The sequence below is a fragment of the Ovis aries genome, chromosome 8 (assembly GCF_016772045.2).
Source record: "Ovis aries strain OAR_USU_Benz2616 breed Rambouillet chromosome 8, ARS-UI_Ramb_v3.0, whole genome shotgun sequence".
NCBI lineage: Eukaryota > Metazoa > Chordata > Mammalia > Artiodactyla > Bovidae > Ovis > Ovis aries.
In genome coordinates this window covers 21,569,821-21,590,047 of record NC_056061.1, presented here as the reverse complement: position 1 = coordinate 21,590,047, position 20,227 = coordinate 21,569,821, and the positions used below count along the sequence as shown (strand labels likewise).

Sequence of the window (20,227 nt, the reverse complement as noted above, 5' to 3'; positions counted from 1 at the left end):
ATTGGCAGGCATACTCTTAACGACTAGACCACCAGGGAAGCCGCTCAAATGAGGATTTAAACCAGATTAAACTAGTTTTAAGTTCTAGAGCCCCTTATCTCCTCCACCATCCGCCCCTAAAACATCTGGAAGTTTATGCAAATCAGTGGTGTACTTGAGTGAACATTTAATATATTTACCAAAACCACTCCCTCTTGACCATTTTGTAAGGAATCTCTCTTCAAATGCAATTTCTGGGAAAAAAAAAAAACAGCAGAAAAGTCGACATCCACATTTTTCTTTCTTTCTTTTTTTTCTAATGTGGCCTGAGGAAAACTGTAGGTCTTGAGAGCCTCTAAGGACCGGGAAAATGGATAGAAGCGGTCCTTTAGAAGTCATAACAGCGGAGAGGCAAGGGAGTAAAGCACTCCTCTCAGGTAAAACCTGTCTAGGGCTAACGAATGGATGAAGACCTGTCACTTCTGTACCTTATAGCTTCGGTAGTTTAATTACAGAGGGTAAAGCGTCTGCCTCCAATGCCGGAGACCCGGGTTCGATCCCTGGGTCGGGAAGATCCCCTGGAGAAGGAAATGGTAACCCACTCCAGTAATCTTGCCTGGAGGATCCCATGGACGGAGAAGCCTGGTAGGCTACAGTCCATGGGATCGCAGAGAGTCGGACACGACTGAGCGGCTTCACTTCACTTCACTCAATACTGAGGGAGGCGAAGTTATTAGTCCTGGGGTGATGGCTCTGGTCTTATCTGACACCTTTCTGAGGTCAGGTTGAACCAGACTGTGTGCAATGGCTGCTTCAAGAAAATGCAGGAAACTTCTCTAAAGACTGTGACTACTAAGGTTGCAGATCGTCCACCTGAAAAACTCGGATGACAGTCTCTCTCTCTCTTTCTCGTCCACCCAGGCTAGGAGATAGGGTAAATTAAATTTCTTCCTGTCAGCTGTATATTTCGAATGTTCTGTTCCTGACCCTTGACCTTTGATTACAATCTGCTCCGTTTGTAGAGTCCAGTGCTTTTGATTTACTGTATTTTGTTCGAACGGTTAAAGCGAGAACTGCTTCTAAATAGATGATTTCCTCCCTTCTCTCTGAAGAGAGTAAAAACCGAATCCGGGAGAAACGGAGGAGTAACAATTTTGGAAAAGGCGCGGGGAGGGGGGAAGAGTCTCCGGTGGTAAAGTTCTCTCCACGTTTTCCTCTCCCGGAGCTGTTTGGAAGCATCCATCAGCTCCTCCCCTCAGGCCTCCTAAAGTACCCTGCGGTTGGGGCGATTCTGGAGTCGAACCCAAAGCGTGTGGGGTCATTAGAAACTAGAGCAAGTTGAAGCCAAAGAGGCCTGGCAGGGTAGGGGTGCGTGGATTCGGGCCCGAGTGGAGGCGAAGGCCGACAGCCGCGAGTCCTCGGAGAGGAGGAGGGCGAGAAAGCGGGGCGGGCTGGAGGTCGGGGTCCCGCAGCGGGAAGGGGTCCCCGTTCCCCCCTCCCATCCTCGCCGCCCGGGGCTCTGGTGACGTTGCGGTTTCCTCCTCCCTCCAGCGAGCCTCAGCGCCCGCCGCGTCCCGCCCTCCTCCCCTTTCGCCCACACCCACCCGCCCGCGCCGGCCCGGCTAGCAGTAGCGCCGCCCGAGGCTGCAGCGGCGCATCCTGTGGCGCGGCGCCCACCCGCACCCATGGCGCGGCTGGCGCGCTGAGGGTTCGGCTCCGAGGGCGCCGGGGGCCCGGGCGCCTTGCAGAGAAGGGGGCCGGGAAGGGGTTCCGGAGCCTGGGCCCAAGCTGGAGAGGCGACGCCCGAGAGGACGAAACCGCGGCGGGGAGCGGTAAGCGGAGGGGCGCGCGAGTGGTGGGCAGCGGCGCGCGGCGGACGTCGCTCTGGACCCCGCGCCGCGCAGCTTTCTTCCGGAGTCTCGGGCGGGTCGTTGGCCGGGAGCCGGCGGGAGGCAAGCGGAGAGCCACGTCCCCCGCCGGGCGCCGAGCGCCGCGACCTGCGCGCCCGAGCCCAGCTCTGCTGGGGGGCGCGCGAGGCGTGAAGCTGGAGCCATGAGTTTCCCCGGCGGCGGGGCAGCTTTGAGTCCCTTTCCAACCCTTGGGCACCCAGCGCAGAGCTGGGCGCACGGTAAGAACTCGGAGATCACTTTTCGGTGCGTCGGGTTCGGCCGGCCCAGCTGCGATTTCCCGGACTGCCGGAGGCTCCGGCTTCCCTCTGCCTGGTAGGTTGGCACAGTTTCGCGCCCTCCTTTCCCTCCGTCTCCCTGTTAATTGGGGGGGTGGTGGTCGGGTGTGCCGGTCCTGGTGCTGGCAGCCCGCCTCTGCGACTGTGGGAGCCAGGCAAGCACGTCCCGAGCCTCCCTAGACGCCGGATTCCGAAGCCGCCCGGCTCCACCGACACTTGGGGAAATTGTTGGTAAACCTCACTCCCAGGCAGTCCCTGGTGGTGGGGAGGGGGGTGGGGCGTGCTTGACTCACAGGCTGGGAAGCTCTGTGAGCAACGCCACATGGGCTCTGGATCTGTCGCGGATGGAATCTAAGCTAAGTTTGTGACCTCAGAATTTTCTCATTTTCATCGCTTGTCTGAGGCATCAACCTCTGCTCAGGCTGGCGGGCACTGAAGGCTGAAACCGAATCCATTGCTTAGAAGTAGGAGGTGAACCTCACTTACTTGGAATTCCTTAGATCAGGAAATGACACTTTTAGTTTCTAGGGATCTCCATGTTATAAGGTTCTTTTAAACATTTTTTCATTAGTCATGCTTTAGAGAGTCATGGTTTAGTTGACATTAAATTTGAGAACGGACGTTCTCACTGAGAAATAGTTTCAAAACAGTTTTCCCCCCAGTATTTTATTTTTCACATAATAGACCTTAACCTTTCAGGAATTTCCTTTTCTTCAGGTTTTTTTTTTTTTTTAAATTTTGCAATAAATGATAATCTGTATGAAATGAAATAGGATATGCAATATTTTATCAAATTTTCTGACTACTTCTAAAATGAGATCCCCAAATTGTTTGCAGGATTCATGGAAGAAATAAAATATAGGATTATCTGAGTATTTGTGTATCATGTACTACAAGGTTACCATACAGATATGTGTCCTTTTGTAAAGTGTTCAGGTAAGATGTGTTCTATAAAAATAGAGAAAAGAAAATGTGGACAGAAGGGAAATTTGCAACAGAAAACAGTATAGACCCCTTGTCACTGAAGGAATTATCAGCACCTTCCTGGGCCTGCTGGGTGGAATGATTTTAAAGTTCCTCTCTCTGAGGTTTGGGGCCTGGTTATGGGAAAGACTGTGTAAGAAGTTAGCTAGGTTTGCCACATGAAGTCAGGACCATCATAATACCTAACATTTGTGTGTCTGTCTACTTTAGGATTTATAAAGTTAGTCCACAAATTAGCTAATAACATGTTTTCAGTGAGCTTTGTTGATCTGTCCAATATCCCACAGTGCTCCCTTGAGGGGATCTGATGGTCATCCAGAAGGAAAGGTTCTTCACTGAGGTTGTACTGCCCTTCCCAAGACCTCATTATAAAGGTTTCTTTTAATCTCTGAAAAAGTATTTTAAGATCATAGATGAAAATACATTCTGCAATTAAGCAGTAAGATATTTGTTTATACATTTCTTAACATTTGTAGTTGAATATTTTGATATTTATTTCTACTTGCCTTGGATGACACTCTGTCCCATGAAAGAAATTACATGATTTCCACTCAATATTACAGTTTCAACAAATGATTGGAAAGGAATAAAGGAAGATACAGCATTTAGATTGGGGTTTTACTGTATCAATAATGTTTGTTTCCTGAAGGGGTAAAGAAACTAGTAAAAGATTAGCATTTTGTAGTTGCAGTGTGTATTAAATATTACTTGCATGCATGCTAAATCGCTTCAGTCATACCCAACTCTTTGCAACCACATGGACTGTATTCCTCCAGGCTCCTCTGTCCATGGAGTTCTCTAGGCAAGAATACTGGAGTAGATGGCCATGCCCTCCTCCAGGGATCTTCCCCACCCAGGGACTGAACCCGTGTCTCTCATGATTTCTGCATTGGTGGGGGTTCTTTACCATTAGCGCCATGTGAAAAGGCCCAATATCATTAGCATGTTTGAGTCCTAAATATAGTACATGTTCTTATCCTTTTTTCACCTTCTTCCCCCATAAATTAAAAAAAAAGAAATAACTTTTTTTATGCTAGAATATGTTTGTGGTAGGCCTTTGAGGAGATCAAGACCCTCTTGTAGAGGGAAGGTCATCATTGTAGTGGATACTTTTATTCCGTTTGCTGAGAAGCGCTGGATCTTTACTATTATGAAGGAGTGGGTAAGGTGGAGATGCCATGTCCAGCAATCCTTCTGAAAGAATGGCTCCAAGTAGAGGACAGGACAGTTCTTTTGACTATATTATAAAACGCCTTAGGATTTTCTCATCTTGGAATTACATTATCTTCACGCATGGTAATCAGGTGGCCCTAGTGGTAAAGAACCTGCCTGCCATTGCAGGAGACGTGAGAGACACGCGTTCAGTCCCTAGGTAGGGAAGATTCCCTGGACGAGGGCCTGTCAGTCTACTCCAGTGTTCTTGCCTGGAGAATCCCATGGACAGAGGAGCCTGGTGGGCTACAGTCCATGGGATCACAGAGTCAGATGTGACTGAAGTGACTTAGCACGTATGCTTGTTGATTTGTAGAAAAAAAACTTGTTGGGGGTCACCAAATTAGCACTGGATATTTGGATGACACAGTGTAATCTAAACCAAGAGTCAGTGCCTGACATGGGAATTAGGCAAGTGTACAAGTTCAGAGTACCAAAATGAAATTACTTCCCAGTGAAATTCATCTGATGAATTAAGGGCAGATTGGAAGTAGAGTTTAAAGTCCTAGATTTCAGTGGCACTGAACCATGCTTCTATTTGATGATGGCAGTAATTAGAAATGGATGAATTTCAAAAAGTCTGACTGATCCTAATGCCCAACTCTTGCAGGAAATTATATATTTTAAAAGTGAAACCTTGCATTAAGTGGATAATATTTTTAATTGAAGTAATTTTTCTTTAAAGAAAATCTTTCTATATATTTTAGTAAATCAATGTAGTCCCAGGTTCTTACCCGTCTAACTTTAGTGTTTCACAGCTCCTACTTGGACGTAGAAGAGTGGTTTGATTAGGGGGTGGTGGAGAGATATTACAGGTAAGAATCATACTAGAAAAAAAGGTAGTGTTGTGGACAGGATAAAAAGGAGACATTAGGGTTAATAAATTCTTGCTTATGAATTCCTGTGCATTAGACAATGGAAGGAAAATAAGAGTCCCTGGTAGATCATACAGCTATGTGAATGCTTCTATTTAAAACTGCCTAGGGCTTCCCCATGGCTCAGCAGTAAAAAACCTTCCTGCAATGCAAGAGACACAGGAAGGGTGGGTTTGATCCCTGGGTGGGGAAGATCCCTTGGAGGGAGAAATGGCTACCCATCCAGTATTCTTGCCTGGAGAATCCCATGGACAGAGGAGCCTGGTAGGCTACAGTCCATGGCGGGGCAGAGTCAGAAGTGACTGAGCGTGAGCATGAGAAAGTAATTCAATATTTTTTCAAAGAATTCTAATATTTTCATTTTTTAGCCTTGTGGAAATGAAGAGTGAAATAGAGTAGATGTCTTATCCTTAGTTTAGGGCTGTAGAAATGGAAATACCATGAAAAGAAGAGACTTGTCTGTCATTTACAAGTAATTAGTGGCCTATTTTACATATGAGATTAACCTAAATGGCGTATTTTATTCTACTTTTCTCCTTTATGATTCCATATCCATGTTATTAAAGACTCTTACATTTCATTTTCTTACAGATCTAATTTATTATCCCATTTACTACTCATTACTGTCCATGAAATGTCAGCTCCCTGGAATGCTCGCTTATGTGTTTTCCAGGCTTCTGTAAACTGGCTGTTTTGGGGCCCTCTTCCCACAGCACCCTCCTCACTCTGCTTATCTCTTACCATCCTCATAAGAGTTCCATCCTGGGGCCTCTTCTGATTCCCACAGAGCCCTGTGCTCATTGCTCAGCTCTCATTTGCTGGCTTCAAGTTTTTGGGTGTTTTACCAGTTGTGTTGCTGCCGTCTGCGTGTCTCAGCAAGCTCCAGCCTATCAAGGGTATGGATTTCAGATCCTCTGTCAGATGCCCAGAAGAGTATAAACCTGCAGGAGGCAGAGTGTTTAGAGAGCCTGTTAAATACCACAGAAAAGAAAAGGGAATGATTTTACTTTGGGAAAAGAAGAAATGATGGTTGAGACCATCTGTGTTGTTTGTTTTTTTTTAAATTTTTAAAAATTAATTTGTTTGGAGTACAATTGCTTTTTTTAAAAGTAATTTTTATTGGAGAATGATTGCTTTCCCACCTCTACCCCACCCCACCCCACCCCGTCATGCTACACAGCATGTGGGATCTTAGTTCCCAGACCAGGGATGGAACCTGCACCCCTTGGCTTTGGAAGCGTGGTGTCGTAACCACTGGACCACCAGGCAAGTTCCATCTGTTTATTTCTTGAATGGAGTTCTGTCCTTAATTCCAGATAACACTATGAATTTTAATGTGCTTTAACATTACCACTGGATTTCCTTCTATTTGTTCCAACTCCCTTGGGGTAGTCCATAAACATGATCTTGGTAAGTGTTGTCATCAAATGTTAGTAAACAATTTCTGAAAGAACAGAATTTGCCTCTTTAGTAATATGTAGAAGCTGTAAACGTCCTGGTAATAGCATGATTTGTTTGGGCACTTTATATTTGAGAATAGTTATAACCATTAGGTAAGTGTAGTCCTGTTTTTAAAAATATAACAAAACACATGTGTGTAGTTAACTCTCAGTTATGGGCATGTCATGTATCCATTGTAGACTGCACCCATCTGCTTTGCTCTAGACAGAGAGAATTTGCAACTCAGTGTATGTATGTGTCCACATGCGAAAAATATCTTTGGTATTATTTATGGAATTAACAGGGCCTCTCTACTTAATTAGTGGAAAATATTAGGATTATCATAGTAAAATTCCCTGTGTGTTTATTGTACATGATCATTCAGTAGAAATTGAGTAGGTCCACAGTCATTTAAAAAGCTGTCATTTAAATCTTTCCATTTGAAATATTCATTTCATATACAGATGCCATAGGGTTGTAAATTTGTTGATTAAATTAAGGTTTTTGCATTTTTTCTCATGTGTAACAAACTTAGCTACTAAGCAAAAGGGATTTAATGTGTGCAGATGTTATACCACAACAAAGCTGAGTCAGCATTTCATAACTCTTAAAAAGAATTTGTAAAGGAAATGGGCTCACCAAGCTGTGGGTCTATAATATTTTTATTGATAAAAGTACACAGGCAATGTACTGGCTTTACTGTTGGAGTCTAATGACTATTGTGAGAAAAATGGGGATATTTGTTAGCAATTCTTGAAGTGGGAGTTAACAGCATTAGTGTAAAATGTAGTGATCAGCAGATTGCGGTGTGAACCTAGTAGAGATTACTGATTTTAAAAAATAGACTGGGAGCACGGTTGGTGAACCAGGGGATGCCAGTGATGTCCTCGATGAAGCGACAGTCCTCCCCAGCAGAAAGATCAAATGGAGCATGGTAATTGGCTGAGGGCCATGGGCCTCTTGAACAAGTCTGTTCTGTTCCGGAAACCAAAAGCGCCCTTCCTTATCTTTGCATACATTTTACTGTCAAATCCTCTTCTTCAGACTGTGACAGCACAGTCCCTCTACTTCTTAGGGATTGGAAATCCATGCTGAAGTCACTTTCATTAGAATTTGATCATCTGCATTCGTATGAAATGGATGTAGGGATCTTTGGCAGACTGGGCGGGGGGAATTGTCATCCCTCTAAAATACCCATTATGAAAAAAAAACAGGACAGTATGCAAAGGAAACAGAGGTAGCAGGAAAAAAGGAGCAGAGAAGCGCTGTGAATAATGCTCATTTATTTCGAATAAACATATTTTAAAAAGTGAAGAAAAAGAAATAAAAGGCTACAGATTGACACCTTCATTTAGAGTAGTTCTGTACCTTGGAGTATTGAAAGGGTTATTGCATTTCTAAAGTAAGCTTACATCCAGAAACTTTGCGTCAGTGACAAAGGAACTCAAGAATTGCATGATAAAAATCACCAAGTAGTTTAAAAATGTTTCATGCCAGGGTGCACTCAACACCCTGACACCGGGTAGAGTGGTAGTGAAGACTGTCAGGCTGCGGGAGAACACTGCTTACCTTCTTTACAGTTCTGACTGTCAGCTTTTCTTCTTGACACAGCGCTATTTTTGTTGTCTTGACTATATCTGAAGACAGACTCTAAGTAAAGGATTTCTGGAATTCCGCAAATTCTGGTAAAGAAGGCCTCTTCTTGGGGCCTTGGCAGTTGGATGACAGCATCCTAGGAGGCTCGCATGGGGCCGGCCTCACCAGCCCCTTGGATAATCAGGTAGGGGCCTGCTGGATTTAGGAATCACCTGCAGTGTTTACACTTCTCCCAAGGGGGAAATGGGCCTGGCAGGAAGGAAAAAGGGGCCTGAAAGGGAATGTTGAACAGCTGTTTTCCATCTTCCCTGAAGAAAAAGAAGAGGAAATCGACTTACAGCAGGCATCAAGAGGGATTTATGCTAAATACAGGGAAGTTTTTCTGAATGTTTTAACCTTTAGAATGGATTTATGAAGGAGGCCTTTGAGTTCTTCTCTGTTTAGAAAGGTTTAAGTGAGGTTGTCCAGGAGGGATGTTAGCATTTGTCTTCTGGGATTCTAATTTTAATCCTGCTGCTCATCTGGATTTGAAAATCTTGGAAATTAAAAGTGACTTAATTATGTGAATGTAAAAGATATGGTGAGTTTTAGTGTTTGAAATAAAGTTGTCTATAGTTTCTACTTAGCATTTTTATTTATTAGAGCAAAGTATTAATATTTGCTAACTGGTTAAATATTGATCATGCATAAGATTGCGTCTGAAAGCCCTTCTCCCCTATGCTCAATCTATTTTCTCCTCAAACGGATCACTTTCCGCTGCATTTCTTTTTTATTTTAGAAAATCTTTTTTTAAAAAGGGCTTGGCAGCAGATTGTGGTGTTCCATTTGGACTTTCAGTAATATCTTTTACATTTCTCTACCCCATTTTTATAGTAGAACTAGACTGCAACAGTGGTCACATGAATGTATGGGGCATTCATTAGCCATGTGGTCAAAACATAGAGGTTGCCCATGTCAGAAAGAGCTTGGAAACTTCGCTTGTATTCCAGACTTCTTAACAGCAGTATTTTTGGTTAAAAAGAATGGCATGTATAGAAACAGAACGTGAGCTTTGTTTCATTTTTGTTCAGGAAAATAGACTCTAGTAGAATTAATTTGTGGTTTCAGGCCAGTGGTCGTGTTTTTTCACAGTAATAAAATTAGGCAGGACTTAAGATGTAATCATCTTAAAAGCATGTTCATACTGATGCTGCTAAAGGTGTTAGAAAACAGACTCAGCCAATATTGGGTCAGTGGGTTTGGGGGGTGCCAAGAACAGGAGCCCAACAATGTCAGTGTCTTAGGCAGCTGAAATGGAATGTTTCCACTTAGTTTTACAGCCCATAGTTTTAAAGCAATTTTGAAATGTTTTTCACAGTTAACCTTTCTCAGAGGAAACTGATTTCTTGGAATCACTGAAAAGCCTGTAGAGTTAACCAGTTAAAGTGTCTTTGGCTGTCTCCCTTAGGTATGAGGTTGATTTCTTCTCTTTTCCTCTATTTTGAAGGTAAGTCTTTCACAAGTTAGAGCATGTTGGTTCTAATGAGAACCCAGGTGAAACAGAGAGCAGAATAATAATTGACCTATTACTTTTATCCAATAGTTCAGTTTATCATTTCTTAAACTTTAGTGCAAAAATTTAAGATCCACTTTTTTTCTCTTAAGGAAACCAGTATTATTCAGATTGGATTCATCCTGTTAATCACGTGCTCTGTTAGGGTTCCAAGCTCTTCAGCATCAATAGTTTTTAGATTTACTGTGACTTGCATAGAGTTATTCTAAATAAAATTCAAATTAACAAATGGTATTTGAGTGTCTGCTGTAGGAACTTGAAAAATTCAGTTTCACCTCAACTTGTTAAATGTAATCTGGCAAGTTTTAGGGTAAGTTGGGCCACTTTCAATATCTCTTTCTTGGGGAAGAAATGTGTTGGCAGTATTTATACTACTAAATTGCCATAAAATGATAAATCCTGTGCCTAAAGAAGTTGAATGGAGTTAACAGTATTCGGGTGGTTATGTAACAGACCCTTCTTTGTGTGCTTACACCGTTTTTTCTTGTTGGTGAAGCCACTGAAGTTTGGTTCAGTGATTGCAAGTTTTAGAAAAGATAAATCTGTGTTACCAGGAATGAATGCTTTGATATATAACTTTTTCCAGTGTACTTTTGAACCTGAGAGTCAGATGAAAGAACGTTCTACTTTAGCGATAGAAATACTGAAAGGATTTAGTCATTCAGCAAGTACTTGCCAGGTACTTCATGTTTGAGGGGACGTCTGGTTGGAGCCGAAGCGGGGCAGCGTGCAAAAAAAAAAAAAAAGACATGGATTCCAGCCTTCGGGAGCTATAAAGTCTGGTTGGAGAAGGATAACCGAGTATGAAACTTTATGAGAACAATTAAGTGTTAAACAGACAAATCCTTGCAACAGGATTGCAGGAAGAAAGATGTCTGTGAGGGTTACGTGGGCGAAGAACACTCAGCAAGGAGGGGAAAATGAACTGCACCTCAGAGGATTTTATGCCAAAAGGGGGAGGAGAGAAAGCCTTGCAAGCACAGCCACCAGCTAAGCAAAGGCGCAGGAAGAGGAGTGAGCTAAGGAGTGGGGTAGCCGCCAGGTCAAGGAGAACTTCTTAGAAAAATCATGTAAATTCCCTTATCTTCTTTCATGACAGTCTCTCTCCTATCTTCTGTACCTTCTTCATGAATTCTTTCCTTGTTTTCCACAAATCTTTTTGAAGGCCTGTGTTGCACATAATCATTCGTGCATGACACCATAGGGAAGACAAAGAAGATCTAAGGGGATCTAAGATCCCCACCTCCCAGCAGCTTATACCTGAGCAGGTGAGATCTGTCTCAGAGCCCTTTTGGATTCAGAGAGGACTGAAACAATAAATGTGAGAAAAGGAGAAAACAAGTATCTTCAAGTAACTCAGTGTGCATGTTATTAGTACTGAGTGTGTTAATTAGTGGAGATAAAGATAGTTATAGATAGCTAGCTATAGACATTCTTCCTGATCCCTTTTTAAGACCCAGTTCAGATGCCCCTCAGTGCAGCCATCCTTCTTCAACTCAGTTGGAAGTATTGATTTCTAAAAATTTCAATAGTACTTTGTAATTCTCATACAATTCTTTTTCTTTTGGCCTCAAGGATCTTAGCTCCCCAACCAGAGATCAGACCCATGCCCCTGCAATGGCAGCTCAGAGGCCTAACTACTGCGCTGTCAGGGAGTTTTCTTACTTCCTTTTTCTTTAGTGGTTTGTGTAGATATTTTCTTTGTTTTACCATTTTATAAAAGGGCAGGTGCACTTTCTTGGGTTGGCATCTTCCCTGAATTCTCAAAGAGTATTGAGCAATGTGTGTATGGGGCCCTAGGGGAGGGCACTTGTGGATAGAGTTGCTAGGGAATGCTTCGTAGATAGCACTGTGCTCTTTGAGAAAGGTACGAGGTTGATGTGGAGCAGGCAGAGGGAACCCTCAGAGAGAGTAACAGTAGGAATCAAGGATAAAATATGAGTCGTGCTCAAGCAAGGATGAGCAGTTAAGCGTGAAGGGAGAGTTTGTGTGGGAAGGAAGTGAATGCTAATGTTGAAGAGACGGGCCAGAACTAGACTGTGGAAGCTCTTGGAGGAGAAAATTGTTATTTCTGCTGTGGGAAATAGAGGCTCTTGAGTAGGAAAGTGGTTATGATGATGGCGATTTATTTAATTTGGAAGGACCTTGATAGTTTACAAAGATAGTTATTTCATGGGTAATACTGTCGGACTGCATGGGTTTATATCTTGGCCCCTTCACTTCCTGTGTGACCTTGACTGGTAAAGAATCTGCCCGCAATGTGGGAGACCTGGGTTCAATCTTTGGGTTGAGAAGATCCCCTGGAGAAGGGAAAGGCTACCCACTCCAGTATTCTGGCCTGGAGAATTCCATGGACTATACAGTCCATGGGGTTGCAAAGAGTCCAACACTTCGAGCGACTTCCACTTTCACTTTTTTTCTGCTGTGCCTCGGTTTCCTCAGCTATGAAAAGGGGACGATATTAGTATCTGTGTTACGGCATTGTGGTGAAGATTAAATGAGTTAACCCATGTGAACTACCTAGCATAGTTCCTAGTATTTGGTAAGCACTATATATGTTTATTGTTTATAGCAGCCTTTGGTGTAGATATAATAAAAATTACGATCCCTACTTTAGGAATGGAATGAGGCCTGGAGTGCTGCAGTCCATGGGGTTGCAAAGAGTTGGACATGACTTAGCGAACAACAACAATTTTAGGAATGAGAACATTGTAAGACTAGGACTGTGTATAGTTTATTAGGGCTGCTGTAACAAAGTACCTCCACTTGAGTGGCTCACACAACAGAAATCTACTGTCTCACAGTTCTGTGAGGCTAGAAGTCCAAAATGCAAGCATCAGCAGGATTGGCTCCTTCCACGGCCGAGAGAGCCAGCCCCATTCCTTTCTCCCAGCTTCTGGTGATTTCTGTCCGTCTTCAGTGTCCTTGGCTTGTGGACACTTCACCCTGATCTTGTGCTGCGTCTCATCCTGGCATTCTCCGTGGTTATGCATTTCTGTCATCAGACTGCCCCTTTTTATAAAGATAACCATTGTATTGGATTAGGAGCCCATCCTACTCCAGTAAGCTCATCTTAACTTAATTATAATTGTTATATCTTAATTATATCTGTGGTTTATTTGGACCCTGTTTCCAAATAAGGTCATATTTTGAGGCCTTGGGTATTAAAACTCCAACACAGGAATTTTTGTAGGACCCAATTCCACCCATTACTGATTTCAAGTTAGACCTTTTGAGTCTACTACACTATGCCATGACATGCCTAAAGGACTGTAGAAAAGAGGAGGCCTCTGTGGTTTTATGGGAAATAAGTAATGAGCTATCCATGGCTCTTCTGCCTCCTCTTTGTCTGGACTTGCACTGTTTCCTGAACATCAGTGGACACATTGTGCATGGTTGGCCTTGGATATTTGTGTGCTCCCTAAGTCCTGAAAAGATCTTTTTGCCTTTCTTCTATCTTTGCAGGATGGCACTCTCCATGACTTCTTTCCATTTAGAATTAGAGATAAATATATTAAGGTAAGTTTGAAAGTGAAGTCACTCAGTCGTGTCTGACTCTTTGCAACCCGGTAGACTGCAGCCCACCAGGCTCCTGTGTCCATGGGATTCTCCAGGCAAGAATACTGGAGTGGGTTGCCATTTCCTTCTCCAGGGGATCTTCCTGACCCAGGAATCGAACCCAGGTCTCCTACACTGCAGGCAGATGCAGGCAAACGCTTTAACCTCTGAGCCACCTGGATAATTTCAATTTTCTCTGTAAATTTGGATGATATGTTACTGTCCCCAAGTATAGGTGATAAAGGAAGAATTGAATACTTTTGAAAAGAGGCAAAAATCTAATGTTGCAGAATAAGGATTTTGCTGAGGAGTTAATTGAAAATGAGTAAGTGAGTAGATATGCAGCTGTGAGGTAAGGTAGAAATTGATGCCTCTGGGCTTCCCAGGTGGTGCTAATGGTAAAGAATCTGCCTGCCAATGCAGGAGATGTAAGAGATGTGGGTTTGATCCCTGGGTTGGGACGATCCCTTGGAGAAGGGAATGGCAACCCACTCCAGTATTCTTGCCTGGACAGTCCCATGGACGGAGGAGCCTGGGGGACTACAGTCCATTGGGTTGCAAAGAGTTGGACACGACTACTTGTGTGCACACAGGTTTTTAGCGCTGAGTTTCCCAAATCACTGAGAGGTTGAGAAATATTCCAAAACAATAGAAATGACCCAGGAAGAGTAAAAAGAGTACAGAGACAAATAATGATTGCAAGAGATGAACGTGCCAGGAGAGTCACCCCTGACGAGTCACTGAGAAAACTAAGGTGGCCCCAGGAACGGAAGAGGCTGGTTCCCATCTTGCTTGTGGGTTGGGGGGAATGGCTTTCAGCCTCCATGGAGAGCACAATAAAGGATGTATCGCTGAAAGAGTCAAAATTACTTCACAGAATCTTTCATTTGGAGCATCTTAAGTGTCATCTCTGCCCATTTAACTCAGGAATTGACTTGGCAAATGGTCATCTAGTCTCCACATTCATGTAGGACAGAACATAAGAAGAAGGTCTAAGAAATAAAATCAGTACAAGAGGAGTTTTCTCCAGCATGGATGAAGAGAATTCCTTCAGGTTTGACCAAAAGAAATAGCTAGGTAGAATCTGGCCATGAGCAGAGATGGGGTGAAATGAGTAGGGTGGATATGAGAGGTGTTATTCCTAGTTTTAGATACAAAGAATGGGGCTACCACTACCAGAATAGAATGCCAAAGTCAGAAAAAAATGCAGCAAATTCACTGATATGAGGATATAGACACCAAGTTAAATGTTCATGACCTAGAACATACAGACACAAACATTAAATATCTGGCAGTTTCAGGCTCTGAGTTGGGCTATTTCTGGCAGGAAAATGTGTTTTGGCCTGTGAATCTGTCACCATCAATTCATAAATTATTGTCTTATTCTTCATAGCATGCATGGTCTCCACTGTCTAGTAACATATCTCCTCAAAAATTGTTTCTTGACTAGTAATGTTTTATAGACCGAACTATAAAAACTGTCACAAGGAGTTTATAGCACAAAATAATCGGAATAATGTAGGTGTGAAAGGAAGAATAATTAATTAGAAAGCACCCTTATTCTTTTGACATCTCTGCATAAAAGAAATGTTGGCAGTACAGAGGATTTTTTTTTTTTTTTAATTTCCAGGAGCATCAACATATATGCACTATCATGTGTGAAATAGATAGCCAGTGGGAAGCTGCTGTATGGCACAGGGAGCTGAACCTGGTGCTCTATGATGGCCTAGAGGGGTGGGGTGGAAGGGAGACTCAAGAGGAAAAGAATATATACTTAATGTTCATTCACATTGTTGTAGGGCAGAAACCAACATACATTACAGAGCAATTATCCTCCAATTTAAAATAAAATATCCAAATAATAGCAATAATAAAACCTTTATAACAAACCATTACATTATGATGATAATCTTTGGGAATGTGGTTAAAACAAGGGACATGAAGGAAATTTAAATTTGAAACTTAAATTTCAGAACAGAAGATCCTCAGTGAAAGTCTCAGCATATGCAGTCATCCTGCATGAAGGAGGCCTGGCTGGTCTGAGCTTGGAGAAAGGGGAGGAGCAGTATGTCTAATCCCATGCAAAAGGGGCTGAAAATTTTGAGGTGACATTTAGGAGAAAACTGTCAGGAAACCCATGAAAACCACTCGTAGAATGTTGGGAAACAGCAGGGAATCCTCAGGGAGTGGACTGTGGTCAGAAGCAGGCCAGGCATGTTGACCAGGACATGGTGGGCTTGGGGGTACAGGAGCCAACCACAGTCAAGGGTATACCTGGGGCTTTGCCTGAGTGAGGGTTGGAAGGGTGCTGGGCAGAGGGCAGCTCTCAGTCAACTCTGTCATTAATAATCACACTCAGCAGTCTAATTTTAAAGTTCAGGCATTGTAATACATTTTACCTCCAAAAGTTATACTCAAAAGATCTTTATTTTTTCTTTTTATGTAGTTGTATTTATATAGTTATCTAACCATATGTTTAGTTATCTCTGAGTATTTAAAGCTTTGCATCTTAAACACGTTCATTAAATTCATCAATTCCATAAATATTCTCTGTTTCTTAAGTGCTGGGCATGCTTAGGTGGTGGGGATATAGCAAAAAGCAAAGTGCCCTCATGGAGCTTACATTCTAGAGGGGGAAGCCAGGCACACAAAAAATAAGTAGGTTGTACAGTAATTAGAGAGTTATAAGTGCCATGAAGGAAAATAAAACCCAGAAGGGAGTTTAGGGAGTGATGGTGGTTAAACGTGGTAAGGATGTAGCTTAGATGAGATGGTCACATCTGGCCTCACTGAGAAAGTGACATTTGAGCAAATACTTGAAGTGAGGGAGCAAGCCGTGCAGATGTCTGGGGCAGGAACAAGCTCATAGGCGCTGGGAAGGGAGTGCCCACATGTGTATAAGGATAGAGAGACTGTGTGACTGGGAGGGAGGAGAGTTGTAGGATGTGGAGACTCCACAACCGGTCCACATAATGACTTGAGAGCTATTGGTGGTACTTTGGGACTTCCCAGGTGAGGCAGTGGTAGGGAATCCTCCTGCCACTGGAGGAGACCCAGGAGATGCAAGTTCAATCCCTGGGTCAGGCAGATCCCCTGTAGGAGGAAATGACAGCCCACTCCAGTATTCTTGCCTGGCAAATCCCACAGCCACAGGAGCCTGGCAGACTACAATCCACGGGTTCTTGAAGAGTCAGACATGACCTGCGCGACTGAGCAAGCACACATGTTGGTACATGAGATGGGAAACCTTTGGAGGGTTTTAACCAGAGTGGTGACATAATCTGAGTTATGGTTGAACAGGTCAGCTCTGGCTCCTGTGTTGAGAATGACCACTGGAGGTGAGGGCAAAGACAGGGAGACTAGTTTGGAAGCTATTGCAGTAATTTGGGCAAGACATGATGTGGCTTAGGCTGTTACGGTGGTGGCGAAAGTGGCTGGATTCTGGATTATTTTGAGAATGGAGCCAACAGAATTTGCTGATGGTTTGAATATGGAGACAAAGCGGGGAAGGGAAGGAAGGGAGTTTGGGCCTGAATTTCTGGCAGGATTGATTGCCAGTAATTGAGACTGAGATGGGGAAGTCTGAGACGGCAGTGCCTGCGTCTTTGGGTTAATTACATCTCTGTATCTTTGTTCTGCAAACCAAGTCTGTGGTATTCTGAGTTTTGATTATGATTCATAGGAGGACATTTGGAAAGTACTCAGGGATTTTAATGCCAAGGAACTATGATCCGTGAGACAAAAAGGAGGATGAGAACAAAACTACACATAAAAAAAGTTTGAGAATGTGAAGACAAAAAAAAAAAAAAAAGAAGATTAAAAAATGGAAGAATGCTTAAATATAAGTAAGAGACGAAAAAGAACTGTGTATAGTGTTAAAAGCATCACTCCATACGTACCATCCAATAAGTGACATTTTAATTTTAAACAAATGAACTGGAATGGTATGTTTAGTGCCAGCAAATTACTTCCTAGTGAAAGTCTTCTAAGCTTTTCCAGCTAACATTATGTATTTCATTTTTAGACAATATCTAAAGCTTTTAAGCCGTTTAATACTAAGTCCAGTATTCTGCTGTGTCCTTTGCTTCAACAGCAACATCCTTGGACACAATCATTTTGGGGGGTTTAAAATGGAACAATATCAGAAGTTGAGTAAGGAGAAAGAGTTGGTGAAAGTATCATGACGTTTTCTTATGTAATGGGACAAAGTGCTATAGCAAGACTTTCAGAATTCTAACAGAAATTTAGATCATTGAACTAAAAAGGAGGTCAGGGAGTTCCCCAAGACCATGGTTGGGCTCAGTGATTCACTAGAAGGACTCAAAAAGCTGTTAGAATTGTGGTTATAGTTTAACAGCCGAAGGAGAGAGACTGAAATCAGTGAAGAGAAAAGGTGTGCGGGGTGAAGTCTGGGAGGAACCGGGCACAGGCTTCCGTCGTCCTCTGCTAATGAAGTTCCACTCCTGGCAAGAATATGTGACAACACTCACAAAGAGTTGCCAGCCAGGGGAGCTCACTTGAGCCTTGGCGTTCAGGGATTTTACTGGGGTTCAGTCGTGGAAGCTTGTAATGCCTGCATGACTGACTTTAGCTATTCAGATTCTGGTCCCCCAGAGCAAAGACAGTTCATTGTGAATCCCATTGTTAGTATAAACTGTCTGATATTAATAGTACCACATGGCCCAAGGCCTCAGGCACCCAAAAATCCTCTTATCACATAGAATATAATGAGAGCTCAGAACTCATCTCGCATGAACCAGACATGGGCCAGTCCTTTCTTAGAAATGTGTAGGATTTGAGTTAACCCTTTCCTGCATAGCTAGGTAGGGCTTTGAACATGGTATTAGTGCTTCCTAGAATCATTATCATTAGAGGGTAAATTTATAGGACCTAATGCTGAAGGAGATGATATAAGAACATATTCTAAATATGCATAGTTTTAGGTAAATACGTAAATGAATGAACCAGAGTAGATTATGTATGAGAAGTTAAATGTATTTTGTGGTACTTTGCCTGAAAAATATATAATTGTTGTCATGACTTATCCCACAGAAGTTTGCAGATACTGGGCTAGAAAAATACAGGCACTGACCTCCAAGTATGTGGTATTGACTGGAGTCAGGAAAGAGGTAGAAAGGAGGGAGGGTAGCCTGGAAGTTGATGTTGAGGCAGAAGAATTGACTCATGCAACTCATGCAGCTATGGAAGCGATTGTCTGTAAGCTAGAACCCAGGAAAGGTTGACGGTATAAGTTCCAGTCTAAGGGCGGGAGGAGATAATGTCTACGCTCATCAGTAAGGCAGAGAGAAAGGGAGGGAAGAGGGGATTTCTCCCTTCCTCTGCCTTTTTGTTCTATTCAGATCCTTAGTGAATTGAACAAGACTCACCTACATCTGAAACAGCAATCTGCTTTATTCAGTCTGCCACTTCTAATGCTAATCTCTTCAGGAAACCTTTCACAGACACAGCCAGAAATAACGTTTCATCAAATATCTGAGCACTGTATGGCTGCAGTCAGATTGACAGATAAAAGTAACCATCACAGGTGCCAAGAAAAGAAGTCATATGTCTCAAAAATCAAAGGAGATTTGGTTACAGAATTAGAGATACTTATGTCTACAAATTCAAAGAATTACATTCTTAACTGAAAATTAATATATAATACCATTTATGACTTCCCTGGTGGCTCAGATAGTAAAAGCATCTGCCTTCAATGTGGGAGACCTGGGTTCAATCCCTGGGTTGGGAAGATCTCCTGGAGAAGGAAATGGCAACTCACTCCAGTACTATTGCTGGAAAATCCCATGGACGGAGGAGCCTGGTAGGCTACAGTCCATGGGGTCTCAAAGAGTCGGACACGACTGAGCGACTTCACTTTCTTCACTTTCATGTGAAGTAGAAAATGTATTTCAATCAAATGTAAGATTTAAAAATTTTAAGTTCAGAAGTAAGTTTTTCATCTTTAAACATCAAGACTGTTGTTTCTATGTTTAGGATATTTCTCTGACTGGGTGAGCACATATACAATCAGAATGGTTTATCAATAACCTTTATCTCTCTGTATAAAATTTGGTTGCCAAAGAAATAGTATTAAATGTAGAAACTTATTTTCTCCTCACATGTGTTCAGTTACTTGGAATGTGTAGCCTCAAAGTTATAAATGAGCCATTGAGCAGGAAGAAAGACCAACTTCTTGGCATCAGATACTTTATATTTGTCAAAATATTTGGTATTTGTAGGCTTTTGAAGACTCTACAAGGTTATGAATACATGGTGCATTGTACCTATTTTAAAAATAACCCTCTGTGAGTGATGGTTTGTGAGCACTTCCTCCTGGTGTCATGGCGCGCTTTCTCTCCTGTGGACTAACCTTGGTGTTCTTATTGACAAGATGATGACAACTGCTAGCATTTGTTGAACACTTTCTAAATTGCAGTGGCCCTTTTAATGCTTGAAGCTAATTTAAGATCATAGAAACCCTGTGAGGAATGTATTATTTTATCCATTTTACAGAGGAGGAAACAGGAACATCGCAAAGGATGTGGTGGTGCGGGGATTCAAACTCTTAAGTCTGGCTCCTGCTTGTGCCCTCAATCACTAATTGGATTCTGAGGTGAATGATGAGAACTAGCATTTTGGGGGAACCCTTACCAGAAAGTGTTAATTACTTTCTAGGTGTTATATCATTTAATCTCCCAACCAGCCTGTGAGGCAAGTACCATTGTCCTCTTCATTTTAAGTAAGGGAATTGGTTTAGCTTGCCCACAGTCACACAGTGGTGAAAAAAGCCACTCTGACCCCTGGGCCAGCCTCACCAGTCTGCCCTTATGAATCTGTGGCAGGAAG

The 20,227-nt window shown here is 42.7% G+C and overlaps 1 protein-coding gene across 3 annotated transcripts in view; it reads left to right on the top strand.

Annotated features, from left to right (window-relative positions):
• Positions 1-1,603: 1,603 nt before the first annotated feature.
• Positions 1,604-20,227, top strand: part of DSE (dermatan sulfate epimerase) — a 74,422-nt gene continuing 55,798 nt past the window's right edge. For 2 of the 3 annotated variants that reach the window (XM_027972352.3, XM_027972351.3), the window contains exon 1: positions 1,604-1,811. The gene's annotated coding sequence lies outside the window, so the exon portion shown is untranslated. Of the gene's footprint in view, positions 1,812-2,072; positions 2,202-20,227 lie in introns of those variants that run through there. The other variant, XM_012182542.5, reaches the window with a different exon arrangement.